Source organism: Phalacrocorax aristotelis, chromosome 8 (genome assembly GCF_949628215.1).
Source record: "Phalacrocorax aristotelis chromosome 8, bGulAri2.1, whole genome shotgun sequence".
Lineage (NCBI taxonomy): Eukaryota > Metazoa > Chordata > Aves > Suliformes > Phalacrocoracidae > Phalacrocorax > Phalacrocorax aristotelis.
Genome location: NC_134283.1, coordinates 30,560,056 through 30,587,034, shown reverse-complemented (window position 1 = coordinate 30,587,034; position 26,979 = coordinate 30,560,056). Strand labels below are relative to the sequence as shown.

The 26,979-nt window shown below is 41.8% G+C and overlaps 2 protein-coding genes across 3 annotated transcripts in view; one reads left to right on the top strand and one right to left on the bottom strand.

The window, feature by feature from the left end:
* KCNIP1 (potassium voltage-gated channel interacting protein 1) overlaps positions 1 to 26,979 on the bottom strand; it is a 299,356-nt gene that overhangs the window by 231,729 nt on the left and 40,648 nt on the right. The window lies entirely within an intron of this gene.
* Positions 16,904 to 26,979, top strand: part of KCNMB1 (potassium calcium-activated channel subfamily M regulatory beta subunit 1) — a 189,168-nt gene continuing 179,092 nt past the window's right edge. The window contains exon 1 of the mRNA XM_075102190.1: positions 16,904 to 16,915. The gene's annotated coding sequence lies outside the window, so the exon portion shown is untranslated. The remainder of the gene's footprint in view (positions 16,916 to 26,979) is intronic.

The following is a 26,979-nucleotide window of genomic DNA, read 5'->3' as shown; positions in this document are numbered from 1 at the left end:
AAAAACAACAAGCCCCTCCAAAACCCAAAAAATAAACCAGAGGATGTATTTCCTTGGTAAACAGAGGAAAGTTAATAATTGGTATATCTTTAAAAGAACTCAACGGTTTCATGCTTTGCCATCACATCCTTGCCATGCTAACTCAGTAGAGGAGGTAATAAAAAAGACGGAATAACAGTATGAGCAAGGCAAGGTATGTATTTTGAAATCTCAAATGGTTGTGGTTTCAAATAGATCATTCTTATTTCCTAATTACTTTGACTTGTTTGGATTTATCTGGAAGACTACATAAGCAGGGAGTATAGCACAGTGTGCTTGTGCTGCAAAAATGAATGGGGCATCTCCTCGGTCCCTGGAGCACAAACACCTCTAACTTGCCAGCATGTCCCAATGACTTGGCACAGATTTCCTTACAGAAACTTGTTTAAACAAGAACAGATATTTGCCCATGGAAGACACAAATAAATTGGGGCTTTTTTAAAGGTATTTCTGAATCAGGGTGAGAATTCCTAGTCATGTGCTAGCAGGCATTTATGGACGGACAGACCAAAACTCTAAGGAGCCCTCTATTCTCTTGAGGATCCCGTTCAGCAAGCAGAAGGAAACAACACTTAGAAATGTACTTTTAACATTAATTAATTCACAATGAACTCTGCTTGGTGCGGTAAGAAACAGTAAGAAACAATCCCTGATCAACTGGCTGTAACCCTCAACATACAAACAAAAATGGCCCAGCAGCACAGTACTCCAGCACAGGAACAGAGGCACAGTCTCTCCCAAAGTGCACAACCTGATACAGGACAAGCTGATACCATCAAAGCAGTTCACTCAAAGTAAACTTCAATCAAAGTAGTTTTTGGAAGGTTCCAGCTTAATTTCTTTGGTTTGTCTGCCTTAGCTCGCAGTTTATATCAGGCTGCTTCTCAATGCAACCCAGCTGTTCTCCTACAGAAAGGGAACTTGAGATAAAACAACTGTTAGAAACAGTTCAAACCTATGTTCATTTTTTTCTAAGTTTGATTCAAGACCTCAGACAATGAAATTAACAATCATATTATTACTTTATTTATTACCTCAGAAAGGAACAGTTTTGATCAAGTACAGCCCATTCTTTTTAGATGTTACAAAGCAATTGAATTAATTTATAAAGGATTTCAAACTGTCAGTACCAGATCTAACATAATAATTTCAGATTTGAAAAAGACAGATAACATAACTTGTCCCCCGCCAAATGTGCATACATTATTGATTATTCCAAAGCCTCATGAATCAGGTAATTTGTAATCATTAAAAATTAAAGAGAATGCTGCTGCATGGAAGACAAGAAGGGCAAATTTTGCTCTTGGCTCTATTGCTGTTCCCCTGCAGTAGAAACGGAACCATTTTATTGCATCACAAGAGAAAGAGAAGTAAGGAACATTGCCTCTCTGCGTGGCAGACAACTGCTTAGAGCTGCCCAGGTGGTACTTCCCAACGGGAGACCACAGGGCAAAGGATGTCTCAAGCCTTGCTGAAAGACCCATCACAAAGCAGCCTCCTATGTTCAAGCACAGAGCTTAGAGCAGCTCTGCAAGCCAGTCCGTGTCGGTTGGCAGCCTGCAGAGACGCCCCTGCTTTACCCTTTCCCTTCTGCCCTGCATTTGCCTCAGGAACAACCTTCAAAAGATAAAACACGGCCACTAATGTACAGGACATGTATGGACTGTGGTCACTAAGGACGTTTATGCTGTGGTCACAGGATAAGCTGCTGTGGTCCTTTATTATTTCCAAGCAGATTTTTGCTCAATAGCAATTTAATTGTTTAGCAAATAAATGTAATTTTCACAAGTATTCCTGGCCATATTTCATAAAAGCACTGTGGTTCTCCAGCACAGTCGGTTAAACCTTTCCAGTGCCTGTCCCCACCTGCCTGTGCACACAGCAGCTGCTGCACCAGTCATTACCAACTCCTAAGTTATGTAGGTCCTGGGAATAATTAATTTTAAATTCTCTCTTTGCAGAACAAACTGTGGCAAGGACCTGAAATCACAGTCACATTATCTAGCTATTTGTGAGGCCATCCCAATAATGAAACACATGTCCCCCTGGAAATGGTACCAGCTCAAGAAAAGGCTTTTAACTGACATTTAAATGTCAAGCTACTATGTTAAATGTTATGGGCATTTCATTGCTCAGCCCAGGAGAAGCATGAACACATCAAAAGCTCCTTAATAATTAACCTTATTAAAAGTACAGCTTTGGCACCTGGAAAGACAACTACAGAAGACGTGTTTAACCAGGGCTGATGGATACCTACTTGATTCAGCTGCATGAATGCAAGCCCAAACACATCTTCAGCAGACCACAGGGAATCTATCAAAATAATTATTTCAAGGATAATAAATTCATTCTTTCTGAAGAAGTCCAATTTCCAGAGTTATATTGATTTGTTTTGCTTTACTTGCTGTGAGCCTGCCCTTATCCTACTGGTATCCTACTGGGGCCTTATGGGCTAAAGCCAAGCGAAAACTTGCTCGGTTCATCTTAAGAGAGAGTAGTAACTCATTGTCCACAGCTGTGTGCTTGCTGAGAAGACAGTCAGCAGTGCTACTCCATTTACAGTCTACATTTATCTGAAATGATCCATTAGCCTTGTACATGTAATTCAAAAAGGGTACTAGCAATAATCTCCCTGAAATAAAGGAATACACTGCAGTCCAATAAATTCTTTAAAGGTAGAAGAGGAATTGGTCATGCCCGGCAAACCCAACAACATGTTTTCAAAGCTGCAAAAACAGGCTAAATAAAGGTATGCATAGATAACAGATGTAAAGTGCCAAAGCCACCAAGAGATCAATGAAAGATTCAGATCAATTTCGATATTTGAAATTCTCAAACCCATCCCCTGAAAGCCTGCCATGGCTGTTAGAGTGGATCACAATAACAGTCATACACATATTATTTGCTAATATTTGTTAGCATTTGTTAATACTGCTCAGTCATTTCTGGGAGTGCATGTAGCATGTCAAATTGCTAATTTTAATTTTCATTAGTCAGAGTGGTGTTATCATAACTGCTGGCTAAAAATACTAATTTCTTGAGCTCATCTAGAACTCAAGCTCAGCAGGCTACAGCAGACTTTCAAGATACAGCCACTGGTGTGGGAGATGGGGAATCAAGCTCTGGAAAGGGTAGGCTGTGTGGCATTGATCACTTCAGTCTCCCCCCTCAGAGAGAAGCTGCCAGTATCAGGGGGAATCATAGAGGGACAATCATCAGCATGTTTGCACTCCTCTAACTACCCTCTGATACCTTCTGCCAAGGTGGTTAGCATCTAAGAAATAATCCTGCTTCCTTATCCATGCCTCTTTGGCTTGACAGCTAAAGTGATAGAGGATACAAAAACACACCAAGGTCCGCAGCCAGCCCAGATGCCTGTTTCTGTAGTGCAGAGGCTGTGATATCAAACACCTCTCCTTCCTTCTCCTCATTCTGATGCTTGCAGTCTTAACCAGGTCTACAATCTTTCATTAAAAAAATATTAACAAATACCAAAGATTGGGATGTTATCTTAGAAAGCAAGCTGAGTTTTTCCTGTCCATCACTATCAGTACAAAAATAATGAAAACACAGAATATAATTAAGGCATCTAATCTTCCTAATCTCCACTGCTATGCAGATGTAACTCCTTTCAAATTAATAAGAGCCATATATGTATGTGTTATTGCTGAGATCCTATGTGAAGATTATATAGTGATTAAAGAAGTAAGCTAGAAAAAGGGCTTAACTGATATTAAGAATTATAAAAAGATGTAACAAATTACTTGGTACCCAGCAGGTGACAGTTCTCCCAGCAACATGTGATGCTCATCTCAGAAATGGCAGAGGTGCTGAATTTTAAAACTGCCTCCAGTATTGTCACAGATAAATGATCATATCATGATGAGCACTGAACCATGCATCACTGGGGATGTGAACTCAATGCATTCTCTACTCCTTTCAAGAACAGAATGACTAATTTCTATATATTGTATGAGGTTGAAAAGTTATGGAATAGTCTTTATAGTAAGAGGTCTTTGGCTCCTGGGATTCATTAAAATATCCTTGCATTATAAGACAGCTGAATAGCAGCACAAACCAAGAAATTTAGCAAATTTGCCATGGAGTTTCTTTCAATAGCAGGACTTGGCAGTTGTCACATTGACAGAGTTAATGAAATTCGTGGCTGGGGCAGAGAGAATCACATGGCTGCCATCAGCCTTCATCTCAGTTTTGACAAGTGAGGTAGGATTATTATTTTGTACCTGTGCCCAAGTGGATAATTAAGCTGTAATTTTAATGATTACGCTGATATTATTGGGCAGAAATGCCCAGAAGATTTATATAATCCATGCATACACATCACTAGTTTTCTATGTTCTGGCTTTCTTATGGAAATATCCCATATGGAAAGCTATATGTGGTCATTTAGGTCTCTTCGAGCTTACCTACAAAGCCCCTGCAGTAACACTTGTAGCGCTCCTGCAGACTTGCCTTAAGGCCTAGCTTGTGCCCTGGCTTTTCTTTGACCTGAGCAGAAGAAATTGGTCCTGCCTTCTTCCACCCCTGTTTGTTGGGCCGAAGGATGTTAACAGGATGCTTCAAACACTTTGCCAGCTTTGGACCAGGGTCTCTTCCGTGAGGAGCTGGCAGGGGACGTGCATCCCCCCGTGCAGAAGTAGGAAGGGAAGAGAAAATACAGGTGTTTGCCGAGGGTGCTTTTGCTGCTTTACATACTGAAAGTTTAGAGGAAAAATGGGTTCTGCAGAACAATATTGCACTTAATCCTAATAGGTACAGCAGTTGGAGTAAGAAGAGCAGGACCTTTGTGTCAACCAAGCTGTTGGGGATTCATTTTTGTTCAGGTTAGGGCCAATGTGGCATGTAAGCCCTTGATAGTGTGACTGCTACCTTCTTGCTCTTACCTGGCTTTCTATTAAAATTACCACATTACATTCCAACTCTGTGCTCAGTGTAGCACAGAAAGAGCTAACACAGTGGGAGCTAAAGATTTCCTTCCCTGCAGGACGCCTTTCTATGTTTTGTGCAATAATTCATGCTTCTCTCTCTAAAACCTCGGTGGAGAAAAGTATTTAAAAGGAGACAACAGACCCCTTGTTGCTGATGCTGCTTGCAATACCTATGATCCCGTATGGCCCCTCTGAACCAAGTGAGGAACTGTTTGGGGTGGGAGCGTACAGCATCCCTCCACCAACCCCCTTCCTGACAAGATAATCCTGATAGGAAGTGGGTATTTGCCAGACCTGATAAATAAATTCAGTAAAAACTCAGAGATGCTCCTGTTAATAATAGTTTCTTTTTCCCTTGGTCAGCCTAATTTTCATCACACTTGTTTTCTTAATGCTTATTAGCACTCTTATTTCTTTTAACAGGAAGAGGTTTGCTCTTAAACAGCAGTTAGAGACTGAGATTTTCCCAAATTGCCTTCTAGCGTGGCTATGTTGATGCCTTACGTATGGAACACCTTTCTCTATTTTATTCCACAACAATAAAATGACACTACAGAGATGTTTTATTGTTGGCTACTCTATTTATGATGATTCTCTTGTTACAGGCAGCTCTGGCACTGAATTACAACTGTCTATTAGAAATTTCTCTTCTTTTAGAATGAATGCCTTTGAATAGCATTGGAAAGTCCTGTTCAAAAGACAAAAGAAAAAACCCAGCCCTTTTAAGAAAGGACAATCGACATTTTCTCCTTTGTTTATCTATTCAGGACTACTTCAGGACTAATTAATTCAGGACTAACATACCTTGATAAAAATATTACAAAATTAAAAGAAACATAGTTTGCTTAACATTAGCGTATGTATTTAAAAAAATAAAGCTACAAACCAGTCCCAGTATTGACTGCATACGTCTGTCTTAGTTTCTAAAGAATATGTATCTTTCATTATAGAAACGCAGTGGCAGGCACTAATACTTGAGGCATGTAACTAGCTTACATATAACTGGATTTGATAGTAACCTCCTGTATCCAGTCAATAAGGCTGTGATGTAAAGGCATAACATCAAGCTGGTAATAAAACTTTTTTACTCTCATGAAGCCACAATTTCAGTTAGATAAATGTGATAATTAATTATACCAACTGCAGAATGTATATTATGATTTTAGCATTTTAACAGAATGTTTTAATTAATGGTTAAAAAGCAACTCTAGCACTAGGGGCACTCAAGCTTCAGGAGCAGGGAGCACTTAGTTTCTGCTGAAGCCAACAATGCCTGAGTCCTGTCAGCAGCATTTGGAGCTATTAAAATTTTGACCTTAAGTGTCTTAAAGTTTATATTCTCAAATATAACTTATGAATTTCCCCCCCAACCTTACAAAATATGGTGATTGAAACAAATTGTAAATATCCTGACAAATGAATACAATAAAGCTACGTGATGCAAGCATTGAGGAGTAATCACACTATACTTGTAATCACAGCAGAAATATTTAAGGTATCTTGGTAAGTCCTGCGCCAGTTTTGTAGCTACAGTATTTTGTCCCTGTTTGAATTTTGCTTATTTCTGTCTCCAGTAACAGGAAGGAAAAAATATTGATTTTACAATGTGCTGTCTCTGTTAATCCACTTATGTATCCATTGTGCCAGATTCTGCACAATCAGTCCTTTTCTAGTAACATGAGACTGGAGCACAGTGTACAGAAGGAAACAGAAAAGCTCTTTACTGTGCAGGCACCACATCACTGGCTGAGATACCTTTAAATGCACTGGGATAGATCAGGCTGCAAACGGTGGACATGACTCCACTTTGCCTAAGGTCCATTAGATATATGGATGATATTACTAAAAAAGGGGAAGATTTTCTTTTTCATATTAGCACAGTGTAGGTTTCCTCCATCACCAGTCCGACCAGCTCCCAGGTCATGCTGTTCAGCTGCAGTGTTTCCCTACAACATGACAGGTGAGATGGGGAAACTTGGTCTGTCAAGGCTCAGCCCCTATTCTTTGGCCTCACGTTCCTGCCTTGGAAATATCCACCTTCTCAGTCTTTAGACATTGCAAATGACCAGAAAGAAAAAGGAAAACTGTCCTGATTTTCTCTAGAAATGAGTCTTCCAGGAGATACCCTTCTCTGCGTGCCTCTCCGTCATCTCTCTGTAACAACTTCTGCACATTCTAGCTCAGTCCAGCCAATTTGATCTGCTGGTGGGGAAAACAGGAGAAGAGCCTCAAGGACAGTTAAACTCCTACAGGTGCCATGAAAACAGGTAATATATGAGCAGTAGCCAGAGGATAAACTTCCTACAAGTATCTCGATAGAAAGAAGAGCTGCAGCATCAGAAAATATTAGAGACTTTGTGTAACAAACACATGGCACAAAAGTTGTGGCCAAAAGCAAACCTCTGTTCGGAACAGCCCCTGCAGCACACAGCCTGAGCAGTTAGTTTTTTAACCTGTTGCAGGTTTGTGTGGCCATCAGAAAAACAGCAATCTCACCTCTCCTGAGTGCCAGTTCCTGCCTTGCTACTAGCTCCTCCTCTGTGCTGGCCCTAGCCCTTGTGCAGGTGGATCCTGCCTTTCCTCAGGGGCATGTGGACAAACAACCAAGCTAAGTTTTAACACAGAAGACCATTATCCAGAGGAGGTGGGAAAAACTACTGCTTCTGCTTTACCTCCAGACTAAGAATTATAGGGAGTACTGGAGGTAAATAACACTCATCTGTACTTAGGTTTTGGTTTTCAGTCAATCTCATTTGAATTTTTAAAGGACCCTGAGCTGCACTGCAGAGTTACTGAATTTGGCAGATAACAATACCGGCATGAAAAGCTAAATGCAAAGCACACATCTTCGTTTCAGCCTGATCAATGGCAATTGCGTTCCTCGGGATCCGGAGCCTTTCGCACACGCAAACCTTCCACTGCTCTTAGTGCAGAAATGCTGCCTGTGATGAGGGTGCAGGTCCTGCTTCCAGCTCAGGAGAGTAAGGTACAACAAGACAGTGGAACAGGGTGGGCTGCTAGCACGAACAGAAGAACTTAAATGACATGTGTTTGGGGAGCAAAGACAACCCAAGTGGTAAAAGCCACTGCGCTGTTCACTGGAGAACAGAGCTTTCTTGAGTTGGAGGCACCCTAGCTTCTCTGGGCACAACACAAACGTGGGACTTGGCTGCCACAAGAGGTTACTGTATCCTCAGGTAGTCTCAGACTCCCTAATGATCTCTAAAAACTAATGAGGTTAATGACCAAGACTAATAAGAAGCTAATGATTAATCTGAGTCATCAACAAGGCAAGTCAGGAGCTTGGCATTAGAAGATGAAGCAGCCTGTCTGGTGAGATGGACACTGATAAACTGACATTCTGCACACCCCTGCACTACTGTGTCGCACAGAACCCCATTTGAAGCTCACAAGAAAGTTAATGACATAATTATTTCTGAAAGCTTTAAAGATATTAGAAATCAGTCTCTGTGCTAGAAGGTTAAGGGGATCCTCAATGTACTGCTTAACTGGTAGAAGTTGTCAGAGCTCCATGGGACTGTACCCAACTTAATGAAGCTCTGACAGTTGCCAGCGGTTGACTATTTCTCCCTTTGATTCCAAAACCAAAAAACAGAGAAGGAATAAAACACTCTGGAAATTTTGCTGTGAGAACAAGTGGGTGCAGGTTACAAAAATTTGGGTTTTTCTTTCCATTTGATCTCAAGGCATCTGAAAAGCCAGGGTGTCTGGCAGGTCTCGGCATCAGGTAGCACCTACTCTGCTTGCAAAGATTCAGTTTTGGTTTTACCTCAACTGAAAGACCACGCAAGCTTCCTGCAGTCAGACTTGGTAACTGAGGCCTTTATTCACACCACAGAAACCTCAAACATTAACAGAGGGGCTTGCTTACCATTACTGCCTATTGAAAGATGGTATATTATGTCTTGTTATACAAAAGCCCTTTCTGTCTGGAATCCACTATTTCTTGCCTATTTAACAGTGTACTCAAAGCACCTCTTCTCATTCAGCACTCTATCTCTCTGGTACGCATGTCACTAAGGGAACTGTTTATATTAACCGCAAACACTGGGAATGATGTTCCCTTCTGCTATCTGAGACCAGTGCAAGTCAGACAACCTACAGGTGGATTTAGAGGACCAGGAATGAGAGCTGGAACTTCACAGCACCTCCCTCCCTGCACCTGGGCCAGGCAAGCACAGCCAAGACAGGCTCACCTTCCTGCTCTGGGAGGGACACGCTCTGCACAATGTGGCCTCTCCCAGCTAATCCTGTGGCACAGATCCCTGGCAGAGCTGGCTCACATTTTGGTGAGGTACTTAAAGTGGGCAGAAAACAGGGAAAGTTTGAGTCATTAACATAACATCATTAACAAAGTCAGGAAAATAAGTGTTATTATTTTGAGTTCTTACAAAAATTCAGTCCTATATTTTTAACTGCAGGTGTAAGGGGTCTCAGATTAGTGCAAAGAAGATGTGACCGTATCTGGCTACTATCAGAAGGAAAGATCAAATTCTCTCCCATAATAGAGATCATGGACAATCAAGCAAGTTTTGTTCTATACATTGATAAATTTTGGGTTACCATACTGAGCTGCCACCAACGGGTCCGAGACCTAAAACGAAATGCTCCACAAGGAGCTCTCAGATTTAAACAACATTCACTGTGAATCATCAGTTCCTCTCATTACCCAGTTAATCGTTAAAAAGAATTCGGGAAGAAGAGATGGGTGTAGAAGAAGGGTGCTGTATTGGGCTGTTGTACTCCAAAGCACAGAGAGAGAGAACTATTCCTGACACAGTGCATGTCTCTGCTCTTTCAGCATTTGCGTAATTATAGCCAAGTCTTTTGAACATTCGATGCATCTCTCAGAAAATGAGACATCCACATATTGTGGCTTAATGAAAAGAACTGAAGGAAATGTACCAAATTATTGGTTAACAGGCAGCTGCTTCATAAATGCTTTCTCCCATCTGTTTTCTCCTCCTTATATCAGCTCATTCAGCCTAATGCCTATAAAATGCTGAGTACAATGTTTCAGGGCTTCTCTAAACTCTCCTGTCAGGGCTCACAGGCGGCTTCAGCAACTGCATCCTTGATTCGGCAGCTCCTGCTGCTGCACATGTGCCGGGCACGGTCAGGAAACATGTGCTTTCACGCAAACACATTGTGAAGGGGCATGCTGAGAGCAGGGACAGCTAACAGCACCGTTAATACCAAATAATGACAAGATTTTAAAAACCCTATTTTTTTGAGTTAATTCAGACTCTAAAGCTAACAAACCTGTCAATACAGGGTTTAGTTCTCCCACCTTTCTCTTAAGCTCCCTCATTTCCATGTAATCACTGAGTGATTACATTGAGCCATGTTAAGTAAATGCCGCATTTGTGAATGCCTCACACAAGTCTGCTCCTGGGAGAGTCATTAGACTAAATACTTTGTTTTGCGGACCGATAACATACAGGAAATTCCCAGCAGCACAGCTGGAGAAGGTTTTTCTGCTCTCATGTGAGACCTCAGGCATTAGCCACTGGTGGAGGACTGCTGCTGAATTTACAGGATTAATAATCTGATCCAATAAGATATATTCGTTTGCAGCTTTTTGAACAACATGAGCAGCAGCAAACAAATGTGGAATGTGCCATGTCCCAACCCATGCAAAAGATCTGCCATGGAAGCCCTCGTGCAGGAGCAGCTTGGTGGCGAGGGGTCTGGGCTAAGGCTGTCTCAGAAACGAGCCTGCTCCACACCTGCTCTGCTCTCCAAATTGTTGCTTATCTTCCCTGACACCATCTACCTGCTGCCACACGTGGTATTAAGATCAACAAACATTGATAAGGGCCAAGTTTGCTTAGACACAGGGATGTCAAAGGGATCAGTGGATGGTGGCTACATTGGGTAAAACCTCTTCTGATCTCAAGATGATTCTTGAAAATCATGACCAGACAGGCAGCACATTGTCTGAGGAGGGGAAGATGCTTTTCTTTTCCAGCTGTGCTTTACCACTCACATTCAGGGCTACATCCTGTCCCACTGATCCAGCTTAATCTAATTTAAGAGCAGACAATGGAAGTCAAATCCACACAGCTCCCCGAGGAGCACGGGAGATCAGGTGTTTGCAGAAGTGTGAGCAGTGAAAGACACCAGCCAGCTTCTGTGCTCCCTGCTGTGGAACTCAGCCCAGTAATCTGGATAATATCAGCACTAATTCCTTCCTAATTTACCAAGCTAGCAAACCTGCAGAAGCAAACAGGTGTGTGTACTTGTTTGATTTTTTTCCCTCTAGCAAAAAGAGTGATTATATTTCTTTTCATTCCAACTACAGCTGCTATCATAAAATATTCAGTCCAAGCCATCCAGTTCCACATTACAATTACCTGCCAAAAAATTGCTAACAGATCTGCTTCTGCCATCAACATGAAGCTAGCTAATCCTCTGGGAACCTCTTTTTAATTAAACACCTAATACAGTATTATAAACAGTAAAAATATGCACTGGTCCTCTATTAAGAATGTGGCTTGATTTCTGAAGTGCACCCCATCAATTCAAGTGTAATATTTACAATGGCAGCAAATCTTTAGAGCTTAATATTTCAGGTAACAGTTGTTTTAGCGATTCTATTAAGAGAAGGAACAAGTGAGTGCAAATAAAACACAAAATCCTAATTCAGCTTGATTGTTTACTCCAACCTTTGGTTTCCCTTCTCAGCTGCTTGCAGTGACCAAGCAGGTGAGTTCGGTGTGCCAGCCCCAGGCCTTCCCCCACCACCCCCGGTCTTGATTGGTAGTTTTAAGTGGCAGCATTCACCTAATCTATCAAGGTATCTTCCAACCCTCAAACAACATGGCAGGAGATGTGAATACCTTATGTAAAGCAAATTAACATCTGTTAAACTCTGGCACTGTAGCATTCCCATCTCTTCTTTCCTTTGGTCCATCTTTCACTTCCATCTCAGTCTCACAAACAGCCAATCCTGTTACTGCAACCTCAGTGTCACCAAAACATCCTCATGGACCCTCCATCACAATCAAATTGTTATCACCTACTTACCTGGTGGGCTTGGAGTGCACCTCTCTACTTGGTACATTAGAAGAGCTCCATAAATATTTTGACTGCAGGGATTTTACTAACAAGGCTGCTGCAGACTGTTGTTTGTAATACGTAGGGACATACACAGATTCAAGAGTCCAGTACTGAGAGCGTCACCCTCAGTGTCTGGCTGAGAGGAGACGTAAGGAGCCAGACCCGTTTAACGTCCCAAAGCAAGATGAGAGCACAGTCCTAGAGACCTCCTCTCCACAGGCATTCCTGGCAATATTATCAAATCCAAAAGTCCCAGGAAGAAACCAGAGGTAAAGGATTTTAAGGATCAAACAACACAACCACTGATGACAAAGGATAGCTACCACAATTAAGACAGACCATCTATAAGAATTGTTATGCAAAAAGCTTATTTTCTGGTGAAGAGCACAGCCCAGTGCAAAGTCAAAAATTATTAAAAAGCCACGCAAGCCAATCTGGTTATTACTACAGTAAGGATTTGAATGAATAGCAATGTTAAAGAAACTCCTTTGTGTTGAAGGCAATTCACCCAGCATAATAAAACCTAATTTTGAATGAAGAAGATGTACAGCCTAGGCATACCAACCTCTGCTCCTTGAAAGGAGGCACATTCCTGGCTGTGAATGTGTTACTGTTAGTCTTAAGGCTCTGAGGTAGACGGAGTGAGATTAACACTCATCCTCTGATTGGGAAACCCAGCTCCCAGTCCAGAGGTGGAATTTTCCATTCGCAAGCTGACTTCACAAACCATATTTTCCTGGCGTTTTGTAATCAAGCATTTCATGCACCTGGAGACAGAGAAACAAATGGGGCTGAGAAATCCCTTTACTCTCAGCTACTCCAGAGCAACCTCCACAGTGAGTGCTTTATGAAGTGTGGCAAAGGCGGGTTCTCCTTTTTCCAGAACAGCAAATTTCTAGAGCTTAAGCCATACCTGTGATGTCCTAACTGGAATAGGATGTTTAGTTATAATGTTGCATATACGCACGTAATAATCAGAATCTTTTTTCACTCATTTGGAAGAATGAGTTGCAGAAACAAATCAAGCTGTCAGAGAAATGACGATATCTCCTGTCTGCTGATAGCTAAAGCCACTTATTTCTGATTCAGTTCACAGGTGCACTCATGCATCTGTCACTGAAACCAATGAGACTTAAACTCATAGATCCCAGTATAAATTTATGGATTGAAACGATTCTGGAAGAGCATTAAAATACCATGAGGCCAAAGGCTGTCTGAAATCATATTCACATGAAGTAGCAAACATAGCCAGTGTCCCTAAGCCAGGACAAATAAAAGTACTCAATAAAAAATAGAGGAAAAAGAAAATGTCAAGGGAAAATACATTATGATAGCATTTACGTTTATTTCTTCTAATCCAGATTTCAACTTTTGCACAATTTCTCCTAAGTAAGACCAAAACAAGCTGGCTTGCAATTAAAAAGGTGCTATTGAATGCATTCAATAAAACCCATCTCAGCTCCTCAGATACAGCCTGTTCATAATGCTAGAAGTTAAACACCAGAAAGCTTTGCAGAGGGGCTCATGCTCATAAATGATACATGACTTAAATTCATACCACGCTTAACAATACTCTCTCTGGACGATCATCCAACATCCAACAGGCTTGGCAGTGCAAGAGTTTGAGGCTGGTTTGCAGAAGCCACAGCTACTGACTTTATTTGATACCAGCTTCTGGGAGTTATCATCTGGAGGGCAGGTGCTGTGTGAGACTCGTCTGACTGCCAGCCCAGCCCTTACATCACTTCAGGGGCTGCCATTACTGTCACCTTGGTGCTGGACAGGGTCAGCAGCATGGGCAGCAGTGATCTCAGCAGCATGCCATTTTCCTTAATGTGCAAACACCTGGTACAGCGAGCAAGGCAGGCACACTAGACCACCTCGTTCCTCCCACGATGCAAGGACGTGGCACTATCATCTACCTAAAAGCAATGTAAAGAAGGAATTAGCTACTTCTTGTTTCTTGCTCCTTCATTATAGATACCTTTAAGAAACACCATAAATGTCAAGCTCTGTTTTCATGATGGGGTTTTCAAAGGGCCATTACTAAAGCGGCAGATGTCTTGGCCTCTCCAAGGAGATGAACCTGTGAGAGATCAGCTCGCTTTCCACCTACTTCTTATTCCACAAGACATTTGTTCACACATGGCTGACCCAAACCTTGCAGTCATATTTAAGCAACCATAGCAGTGGGCTGCCCATGGGGTTACACTCAACCCTGCATCCCACTGAACACTCCCCTCTCTTCCCAGTGCACATACCTGGCTCAGGCCCTTCAGCAAGCAGCTCTCATTCCCAAGTCTTCACTACTGGTTACAGGTTTCTCTGGTTCATCTATTTACACATAGACTGTAATGTCTGCAGAATTTAGGAGCTACTTCCCACCTTTGTTCAATCCTCAGTGTCATGATCTCAAAACAGAAGAAGAGTTATAATCTTTTCTGTTGGTATTTGTTTCTAGGAAGAAATAAATTTTTTCAGTCCTTTTTCCACAGCACCTTCATCCTGAATGGCAGCCCAGAGCCAAACTGGTCCCATGGCATTGCACTGCTGTTCCTGGGGACAGCCAAAGAGCATGTGAACTGGAGAAAGGTGCAAGGCAAGCAGTCAAATGTACCCACCAGCCACTGAATTGCCATGATCTACGGTGAGGATCAAACAGGCCCAAATGCCCCAAAGCATTTGTTAGAAGCCTTTGTTGCTATTCTCTTCCCGCCCTCAAAGAAAAACTGATCTTTCAGGCAGACAGAAGAAAGTACTTTTAGGCATTTTATATACATTTTTGTTGTAGTTAAATAAAAGTGAAGAATAAATGGATCTGCTTAAGTCAATATTGGACCAACCTATGGAGCATGTAATGGATAATCATATTTATACTGGTGTTATCTTGGTTGATTGCATTACACTAAGACTGCGTATCCTACCATTCTATTTTAACTGCTGTATAAAGAATCATGCTGTCTGCAGCTGATGCCAGGCAGAACTTGAGAGAGAAGCAAAACACCTGTTCAGCTGTCATGCTAGCTCTCTAAAACATGTAGTATTTAGTAACAGAGATGTCTACCAGTCCTCTACAAATCCCAGAAAAAACCTTTGTAATTCTTTTTATATTTATTGTTTATGGAAATGAACACACAGGGAAAATGTACACAGAAATAAATAATTCATCAATTAACAAAAAAAAAAAAATCCAGAAGAATTTAGGTCATAAATATAAACTTCCCTGCCCTCAACACACTGAAATCTCTGTTAGGTTCCTTTTAAGCTTCAGCAAAAGGAAGGGACTGATATCTCTTTTACCAACCTTATAATTTTCACTAAGTTATCAGTCCAACAAGAACTATGCAAAACTTGCAGAAATCATCCTGGTTTTGCATTTACCATGAGAGACAGTAGCTGTTTCATGTGCCACGACAGTCCCCAGGCACCAAGGCAACTCCTGATGATCGCTTCTCTGATGCTACAGGAGCTCATGCTGAACCACAGCAATTTGTAACAACCAGATGTTGACGGAGGGCAATGATAAAATCCCTCCAAAAATCAGTAATAATTTAAAGGAGGGTTTCTTACTAATATCTGTAACTTTTGGTGCTTTTTCAAGCTTTAATGGGAGCAGATTTTTTACAGGAAAACACAAGGAAAGCCAATATATGGTTTTACCTGAGCCCTTCTCTACAATTTATGTGCATCAAATAAGGAGAATGGCAGGTGCCTCAATGGGGTCAGGCCACAGAAATAATGTATAAGTTATATACAAATTGATGCTCTTGATTTTGGTCCAGGATTGTGTGCTGCCTTTTCCTGGTAAAAGAACGCTGACTTTTCTGCATTCAAACAATGATCAATTATTTAAATCCTTTGTCTAAAGCAAAGCATCGGGGGGGGGGCGGGGGGGGGCGGGCCGGGTTTGAAGGAAAAGGGGGTGGGAAGGAAAGGTGTTAACTTCACTGTAAACTTTTTCCTTCAGTCAATGTCTCTACAAAAACCAGAACAGCCCTGCGCTCACCCCTTCCTGCTATAAGGACTCACTGTCTCCAAATAAGCTGCGTGCTGTACAGCTAATGCTGTTGTCAGTTAAGTATCCGAGGTCATGTTATAAGAACAAGTTTTAAAATTAAATTTTCATTAAATTAATGGGTATTCTACAACAGGGATGAGGGGATACACAAGCCTGTGTCTGATTAATAGCAGTCAAGAAAAAAACAGCTGTGATTTTCTAGCAAAGCAGCACTGGTATGACTCTTGGGTCCTATAAATAATGACCTAATTCAGTCTACCCTTCCACTTGCAGATCAGGGCTATACCTACAGCATGACACAACATGCGGACTGTGGGACAAATGCAAAAGTGACAAAACGAGCTCTGGATCCTGACGCCAACCAGTCACACAAACATGGAAATGCCTGCCACAGCTGTTAACCACATAGAAAATTAATGCTCCTTTGCTCAGGAACAGTGCCTTGTTAACCCCTGCTGTCCCTGTCTACTTAAAACCAGTCTGGACACCTTCACACTGGCTCCACAAAGCGCTGCAGTTTTCTACAGTTTTAGGAGAGATGGTTTGACTAGAGAAAGCACCTGTGAGTGGCTGTTCTCCCACCTGTACAGACCAGTTTTCCCAGACACTGAGGCCCAAGAGATCACAGCCAGCCCACTCCTGGTGTTCCAGCACAGCATGGCATGAATGTCACCCAACGTGACCAAATGCAAAAAAGAATTCCTAAGTTTTCTATTTGGACATGCCTTCTCATTAAGCTAAGTTGTCTTTCATCAACTTAGCTTTTGAGGATGAAACTCTGTTGCTACTCTGGTTTCTGTATCACCAAAAATTTGCATTTAATCAACTTCAGGAAACAAAAAGCTGTCCCTTGCTTCTCCCTGTCAAACTAAGCAAGAAAAAACAAACTTAAAATCCCCAAGCTCTACCATCACCAACATAAAGTCCCATATCTGAAATTTTATGCAAAGCCGTTCTGGCTGCCCTCCCTTAGCTGAACACTGTTGGGATACACATTTACAAACCAGATTTTAATTTTAAACCCAAAGAGCAGTTGTGACTTCTCTCTGCCTCTGAACTCCGCATGATTTTCTAAGGTGGTAACACCTAACCAGTGCAACTCCTGCAATTCTTCCCAAGGCAATTGTCACACAGACATGAATGTCAGTGTCCTGTCTGTAACCCAAGCCTACTTTTCCTGTTTCTTGGAGAAAGTTAAATATATGGGGCACTGTACACATTTTAAGCACCACTCTTTAACCAAGTGAAATATTAAAGCCAAAACCAATTCAGTGGCAGGCAGTAAGCATTGGGGAACCCTCCCTTATCTAATTTGCTGTCATCTGCAGTAATCTCCGCTATTAATATTACCATGAAGAACATGTCAAGAGCTTATATTCATCACTTCAGCATGGTCATTCAGGGAATGTGTGCCAGCAGGAGTGATTACTCCTCTTCCCTCCTCAACCTCCGGTCTGAATATTGAAACCCCAATTGCTGTGCAGCAACCAACATAAAAATAACAAGACAAATGGTAGTGTATTTGTGTACTGCAAGGTGCACTGCCATCAGAGTGGTGATAAATATTCAACTGAGCTCGAGAAGCATGTGAGAGTCTAACTCCTTCCAGGAACAGCTGCTCATCATCAAATGCAGGATGCAGAGCTTCTGTAGTTCCCAGTCACAGTATGGACCCAAAGGACAGAGACAGACCAACCATCGCCCCTCATCTGCTTTATCATTTGCCTCTTTGGTTTGTATAGGCAAAAACGGTTAGAAGATGAACGGACCAAGGGGTTGTCAAACTCACACAGTGTAGTGAATTTCTGCGTCCCCAGGGACACGTTCTCTGCTAGAGTCACTTGGTGTCACAAAGGTCACACAACTGGGGAAGAACAAGGAACAGAGAAGGCCTAGGTCAGAGGGGTTGTGGTGGCACAGAAACAGCTAGTACAGAGGAGGTCTCACTGGCTACAACCTCATGAGACCAAATCCAGGTCTCATGCCAGCTTGGCTGGCAAAGTCTCCCGTCTCGTATATATGGTTATACTGACTCGCTGGTTCAGGAGAAGAAAACTGGGAGGTGATGGAGGGCATCGCAGGTATGGCTGTGCCGCAAATGAAGGTGTACGTTGTGTCAGGGGAGACATCCCTGCCCTGGCTTTAGTCTGGCAGCACAGATGAGGAGAACAGCAACTGTAAGGACCCAGGTGCCACCACATGCTGCGAGAGCCCTCCAGGGGCTCCCCCCCAATTCCTCATTTCTCAGCTATTGCTGGAGTCATGCTAACAAGACTGCGTCTGCAGACACCACAATAACCTCTATTCACTCTGCAGACATACTGACAGTGTTTCAAATCAGACACTAAGGCCTTACCTCACACCTTTCTAAGTATTAAACAGTGCTGCATTTTCTGACTTCTCCTCCCAGTTAAACCTTCACTTCCTACAAAGTATACTTTTCATTTGATCTAATTTAATCTTTCTATTCCTTATTGAATTCCCTGATCTAATAAGATAGTAGCACCTTATAAAGCACAGAACAGCAAACGGCAGCTAAATAATGTTGCTATTATATCAAGGAGAAGTGAGACATGGAGAAAATACTTAAAGATGATGAGAAGAATATGTCTAAAGCTCTCTTGGCAGCAGAGCGGCTTATTGTACGTCAAAAATCTTGGACAATATGCCCCATGCTGGGGGGCAGAGGGAGGACATTTTCCTGGATCAGTTGTAATCAGAAGCATCCTCTGCCAGCCTGGGCTCTAGCGCTGGTAGACGGTATTTGATGCTCTTCAGCACTAACGTAGCTGGTGTAGGGCTGGAATGAGGAATTGGAAATCCAGTTCAGCGTTATTCTTCTGCTTTCGGATATAATCCAAAAGAAATAACCCACTGCTTATCTCATAAAGAAACCACACCACTGCGCACTAACCCTATCTTTATCAGAGTGATTACACAAGGCAAGAAAACCCCCAGAAGGATCCCAGCTACAATTAATTGACATCTAAAGGCCCTCGCAAATTGTACTTGATGCTTACTGTACCCTTAATATGTTTTGCTGTTATTAGCTATGGTCACTGATTTGTTGCTGTTACTCAGTCTAATAAATAGCACAAAGTATTTTATCCCTTCAGCCAGAGCTGGAAACCACTCAAATGTAGTTTTAAGAGATCAGAATTATGTTGCAGAGTGGCAAAACACCAATCTACTAGAAGAACAGTTGTTAGAAGGGATGGAGAGCCCCAGCAGCACCCAGGCAGCCATTAACCTGCCTGATACTCACAACACAGCTCACCTTCCACTGCCAACGGCAAATCCTGTACTGTTGGAACCAATATGAAGCCTAATCACTAGTCCAGGAAGATCTTAAAGTTTTATGCAGAGAAAATGCTGAACTCCCTTATGGGTCACACAACAAGGCAACTACCAAGCTCTCAAACCTGGCTAGACATCACTGCCTACATATCACAAAGCACAAACACCGTCAGAGATTAAGAGAAATTAAAAAAAAAAGAAAAAGGCATTTAACAACTACCTGCTGCACTTCAACACATTTTTGAAATCAGCCTTCTTGGATATATATATTTTTTAAATCTTCAATCTTCGTTTACCAATTTGGATTAATGACAGATTTTGCAATACAGAGAAATATTCTCCAGAAATGTCAATACTGAAGCTCATACAACTCCTGCTATTGGAGCTGACTACAGTTAACAGTGTAAAAGGTTACAGGACAGGCTATGAAGACTTAAAAGTTAATACAATTATTTATGAATAAAACTGCTATCTTAAGCCTCAAGAAATCCTTTATTACTGCAGATGTGCCCAGCCATCCTTCCACCATTCTTCAGATCCCTGCACCCTGTGCAGCGCCTCTCACACCAGACCAGCTGACCACAGTGCCCTGTGCCTGTCAGATGCAGCACAGGGAGATGCGCTCACCACTGCACTGGTGCACTGGATGGGCAAGGTTTGACTTTGACCTGCTCTCATCCTGCACCTTGCTGCAAGACCCAGTTATCGGATGTGCTTCCTCTTCGCTCACATGGCCTGGACCAGATCTAAAAGCGAAGCCACTGAAATACCAGGATTACAGGTAGGTGCCTGACCAGCTGGCATGAGCCTATGGCCACTCTCAGCATGGCAACTTTGGCACTTGGGCATTTCTGAGCTGACACACAAACACCTCACCTTGCCCTTTTCGGAAACAAGACTGCAAGGAGAGAAAGCCTTAACTGTGCCATGTCCCCATGGGGATCCCACCATGAGCAACAACTACAACATAAAAGCAGGAAAAATCAAAGCAAACCAGAACCCAACCATATGGTCTCTGCAGACCATGAAAGAGATCCCGGTTTGTGCAAAATGCTTCAAAGTTCTGCACTGTTTTCTCATGTTTTGATATTTGGTTAGGGTTTTTTTTAGCATTTGGGCTTCAAGCAAATCATTCAATAATGAGAAGTCAGCACAGAAGACACTCAACTCTTTGCTGATGCACTCTAATGCTAATCCATGCATTTATTATGCACATTAAATAATTTTTTTCATTCACTTTTTCATTGTCTGCCTTTTCAGCCTAATGAATGCATTAATCTGTTTACCACCAGCAGCAAATAAGAGTTTGTGGGATTTTTTTTTTAAATTACTCCATACCACTACCCCACACTGCAAAACTTTTAACCACACCTCTTGCTGACATTGATTAGGTTCTGAAGGGTTTTAATTAATAATCATTATAGGTCTGAATGTATCCAGAGGGTTGAGATGGTGAAAGGGGATTAGTGCAGCTAACGTGTGTTACATTCCCTTGACGAAAATTAATCTAAAGAATAATAAAACCACAAGGTAGGCTGAACCTTCATACAAGGTGCCTAGTTTTGCACATTTTTCACATCAGACATGAAACCTCTTTTCTGGGTGTGGGTTTTTTTTTTCTTTTTTTGTTGGTTTGGTTTGGGTTTTATTAATTTGATGGCATTTGGTAGTATGTAGTGCTTAGGCTGCTCTTGAGAAAAATGTGTTCTCAAGTCCTCCCATAGCTATCTTCTCCAGAAGATTTTAAATGACTTTCCTATCTTTATAATGAAAAAAAAAAATTACTATGAAGCTGAGGCTGATTAAGATACTTTGTAGTGTAACAGTAGACTCAGAAAATAATCCAGAAATTTTCTGGTTTGGGTTTTTTGCTGTACTACATAGTTCAGAAAGAAGACACCCAAAAAAGACAATCATAAAACCTGCAGGATGAGTTTCCAGAATAAGAGACCTTTCACTGACTAACTAACTAGAGATATTTTTGCTCTTTGCTTGCCATTGGGACAGCATGGACCAAAGTACATCCTTTCTTAGGGTTTCTGAAAAAGGACATGCTAGTTTTAAGGAGGGAAGAGAGAAAGAAATGATCCCCTCAAAATTATTCACACCAAGAAATGAATGCCACATACTTATTGATGGCAGACTGGCTGAGATGAAGGATTGAGACGATGGACTGGGTGCCTGTCAAGCTCCCTTCTCCCAGACAAGCTGGGCCAGAGAGGCTCCTGCCAGCTGCCCACAAGGGCTGCTCTACTCTCCCTGGGAGCAGAGCACGGGTGCTGCAGAGGGGAGACCAGCATGGAAGAAACAATGTGGGAAAAGACACCTGAGATTAACTGAGATCTGTATTCAGAAGAATTTGAGAGACTGTAACACTGGGCAGCAAGTGGTTTATGAGCATCGTAGTAGGCATCCCCCAGTACAGCCTTTTTCCTTTCTAAATAATTGCCATATATTTTAATTATGTTTTTTATTCAGTCCTTTCATTGACATACAATGCACTTATCTTGCTGTTGGTATCAGTGGCTCAGGGATGCCAATCTGTATTACAATCTGTAGGGCTTCTCATCAATATGGGATTTAGGTACACAGTGAGATGCTGGCAGACAGGCTGAGGACGTGAACAAGTCAGCAACGTGCCCAGGGAACGGCAGCATTTGACCCTCTCATTATTGTTTCATATTCTCTTCTGCAGAAAATATCAAACAGCAATTCACTGGGGGAAGGGCAATAATTTTTCAGATACCACATGAAAGAAATACCAGTCTGGTCTGCACTAGATTATGCCGGACAATATGTAATACATTCCTCGCAAGTTCTGACATTGATTCATTCCTTGTATAGAATTTGTTCACAGTAATCAATGTATTATGTGTTCCCTGAAGGCCGCAGACTTTTCTCTCACCTTTATTGATCAATGGTTTATAACTTTGAAACTATTTCCAAAAAGTGGTTAATGTAACTTACTTTCTAGTCTTAAAAAGAGCATAAGCAATTAGGGTGCATACAGCAAGCCCCTGCCCAGCCAGGAGTAAAACTGTTGGAACTAGGTAGCATTATCTGATACATTAGCCTATATTTTAGCACAGAAAACAGTAAAAGGTTGCATCAACACTCAGTTGAGGAACATTCATCTCTCTGAAATCACTCTGTAAAATATAGAGGATGGGCTAAGAAGAATTAATGGCTACTGCAAAATCTCTTTATAATCTTTAGAAGAACTGCATGGAAATAACTGGGAAAGTGTGATTAAGACTCAAAAGCGATGGCATAATTCTTGGCTTCTGCAAGACAACCAAAGAATTAATAAAAGCTTGCAGTTGTTGGGGTGGGAGGACAAAGGAAGGTGAGCTGAACAAAGACTAGGAGACATGCTTCATGTAGCTGCAAAGGTAAAGATGAGACTGAAGCATGCACCTGAAAGTAGATAAATACCACACTCTCAAACCTTTCAGTAATTTCTTAAAACAAAGTAGTTAATAGGGTTGCAGTCAGTAGTAGAGGTCTGTATAACCCATTCCTTCACCTAAGGTCTATGCCACAAAGAAATGGCAACAAACCCTCCGACAACCTCACATAGATAGCTGCTTGGCAAAGCTGGCAGCTACTGGAAGAGCCTGAATGAAGGCGGGGGGAGGCAAGCAGACAGAATGCCTGACTCAAGACAAACATGGCCATGCCGTGAGCTCTTTAAAAAGCCTGAACATGGAAAAGAAGTTGCCTTAAGTCATGCTAAAATTGTTCTGTGTAAAGCTGCTTCATTTGCTCTCATTTGCAGAAGGGCAACAATTTATGGACATTTGATTCACATATGAAACAGGCACAGTGACATTGCCATAAACTGTTGTAGGTTAAGAAACAACAGCCTGCATCTAGGTAGCATTTTCAAATGTGATTAACTTCAAGGAATATATGCTGCAATTGAAGAGTGATAATTTTTTAATGCGTCCCAAAGAGGGATGTTTTCTAATTTTTAACAAATTGAAAAGGTAGAAAAAATTTATTTTGCTGCCCAGGATTCCAAAATTACTTTAGAAAAACACAATATGTTCATAGAGTAATAGCCATTTAGTTGGACAGTCATTTCTACTTCTAATTACAGATAAGCAGGATGAAAGTGATCTCTGAACAACAGTGTTCACAATTATAAGAGGGAGGAGTGAGAGTAGCACAATGAAAGCAGCGTAACAGAGAGCCTGAAGGTGTGAGAGAGCACCCTACCTTGTTTTAGGGAGTTTCTGTCTAACCTGGGTCCTAACCCAAATTACAGCTTTCAAACGCCATGTCACTCCACCTGAATGATCATAGAAAACACTCAATATAGATGTCAAACTTTAAAATTGCCCCAAAGTGAGGATTCAGCCTGGATGGGCTTGGTTCCTTAAGCAGACCCACAGTCCAGGGCACTTGGGGAACTGATTCCAGTCTGGATTCAGGTGGACTTTTGCCAAGGCTTCAGGCATGTGATATTCCTCTCGGTTTTGTAGATGCTTTTTAATGCAAATGCTTTCTAATAATATTCTAGTCTTTTAGGGCCCAGTTGCCAAAGTTCACACTGTGTGTAGGGAGTGGATATCAAGTTGGTGGCCTGAAAGCCCTGAACCTGCACTGCATGGAGCTTGTAATGCTACCAAGATATCCCCCAGGGGAAAAAGCAGGAGACTAGATGAAATTATCTAGAAAACCCTGGTGTAATTTGGGAAGCCCAGTAGTAGACTGTGAATGTTTTGAAGCTTCTTGACATCTTATCTCCCCCTCTCCGAACACACCGTACTATCAGAGCAGGGCTGCAGTGCCACATGCTTTCAGACAGCAAGCACAGAAAATTAAGGTTTTAAGTGGGAAGAAGAAACAGAAGAATTATCTCTTTATGGACAATACTTAAAAAGAAAAAGGCATGTTTTGACAGAGGTTGCAGTTACACTGGAACTGCTTCACCTAGATACTGTATTAACTCTGCCCTCAGGAATTCTGTTGATTCAAGAGAAGACAAGCAGCAATGCGCTTGCCCCTGTAGCAGTGCCCCTGTAGCACAGAGCTTGCCTTTCATTCTCACTGAGGACAGCAAACAATGTGTGTCTTTAGCAGTTCTTCTATAAGTGCAATTTGATGATGTGTCAGACTAACCTGGGGGCTGCACTGGCCCAGGTTTCCCCTGGGCTCACAGTTATGGAGACACAAGGTGTTTCCAGAGCAGAAGGGGACAGTTGCCTCTCTCAACAAGAAGCATCCATCACCCTGGGAGCCCTCATGGGCTTCCTCCTGCAAAGTGTACACAGTTGGGCCAGCAAGATGTACTGCTAGCCTATGGATCTCCTGGAGAAGATAATCCAGGTACTGTTGTTGCACACCAGAAGCACAAGAACTGGGCTTGGGCTTTGCCTAACTAAAGCCTTCTAGACACATGGGACAGGGCAAGCAGCCACCCCACAACATGCTCCCACTAGTACCTGGACCTCTTTGCCCTTTTCTTCTTCCAGGTAAGACAGTGCTCAGATCGTCTCAGTGCTGCTTCTCCACCTCAGAAGCGCCATGAAGAGGTGGTCTATTGCCCCAAGGCTTCTCCTCTGATAAACCTACATTATGATATAGTTTAAAAACAATAACAACAAAAAATTCAATCCAGTGCCTGGAGGAAAAAAATATTGTAGCCTACTCTCACAGATTGTATGAAAGCATGACATAACCATCATTGATCTAGAAGAGTACAATGCCAGGATCTCCTCAAAAGATCAAGGTTTGTTGATTTTTTTCAATGAAAGTGCTTGCAAGCATAGCCAATCATATCCCTACAACAGCCTTATATTTCTTCTGCTGTATATACATCAAAAATTCTAATTCTAAATATATTTTCTTTACAGATATGTCCAAATCCCCATAGGGAAAATTAGTCATTAACACAGTTCACTTTATGTCACTAGAATTACACCGACGTGAATAAACACCACTGTGTCTCTAGCAAAATGAAACAATTGGAGGAAAATCCTCATCTAAACAGAAATATCTGGTACTTTTGCATTCAGTAAAAACACTGGCTACCCGAAATCTCACTTCATGCACTGCTATGTAGGTCTTACTGTAGTATGTTCTGTTTTCAACAAATCTAAGATCATTCACCAAAAATGAGTTGTAAGTTTGGAAAATTGTTTTCCAAAACAGCAGTTTCCTGAGGTCCAGAGCTTTGTCTCCTACCAGGGTGTACCCACATCAATTTCACTAGTTTATGAGCTACTAAATTACTAGGAGAAGTGAAGAACCTGAGCCTGAGAGAAGCACCAGCATCATCTTCCACATGCAGACATCCTATAAACTGAGATTTGGAGTCCAGAAAAGAAGGGACTGCAGTCAAGGCAGCAGATAAAGATGGCTGGAGCACACTTTACAGAGAAGATGAAGAACATCATCACCAGATAATAAGGTTACAGAAACTGACGACGAATCAACTGAGTTGAAAGCAAAAGCGGGGAGCAGGAGGATTTGCTGGAGAATTTGCTTGTGCACAGGAGTACTTATTTCTTTGTCTGGTATTGTGTTGCCTAGGAAGTCAACTCAGACCACATATATGTGGCATGACTACTTTCTAAGAAAATCATAGTGCAAGTTACCATACACATCAAAGGAGTAAGTTATCATAACATGTGTGGTGGAAGCCAAAGCAACTCTTCTTAAAAAAATAATAAATCAGTTTAATACTAAGGTAGAAACTGAGATCCGAAAACTGCCTTCACTTACACACACATATACATATAAGGGCTCCCTTCCCACAATGCACGCCATGGTTTTTAACATCATGCTTCTAAGACTGAGGCATACGCAGGGATCAGGGGACAGCCAACTGCAGTAATAAATGGGACTATTTTGGTCTTCATTTTTAAAGACATTCAACACTACCCTTTGTTCAGCTGACCGCAGTAGTCATTGCTAGGGTATACGGGTCACAGAACTTCCATGGGATTTTCTTGCCTCATATTCACAGGGATGCACTAACTACAATGGTAAAACAGACTTCTCCTACGGAATGTCCTTAAACCAGGAGTTGCAGGGTCTTTGGGACAATTGCATCCTTTTGACTAAAACCAGAGGCTTCTTAAAATTTAGACCAAAGAAAACATGTTTTTTTCATATTTTGAGAACTGAGATCAGTTTGAGCATTTACACAGAAACTGCAAGAAAAAGCCATTCCCTGAGCCTAACATGTTACATATACGAAGTGTTTCTGGTTAGAAATGAGTGCTTGTGATGCACCTTCATGCTCCACGTCTAACTGTGAAATCACTTCCCACTTTGGCAAAGCAGTTGCTAAGTAAGGAATCACATGCAAGAGAACCAATGGTTCTCTAACTAACAGCTACAGAACGACACAGTACTGAGTAATAAGCATAGTACTGAGCAGAAACTACGTCAAACCATTAAGTAAAGTGTTCAATACAAGTGAAAAACCCCCTATGTTTTACTAAAATTGCAGGCTTAACTGATGGTTTTTTTGACTTTTTAAAGATACCCAGGTCAGGTTGTGCTGAGTTTTTTCCAAAGCCTCTCAAAGCTTACACACCTTCATATTGGCTTGCAGCCCACTTTGCTTTGAAAATGAAG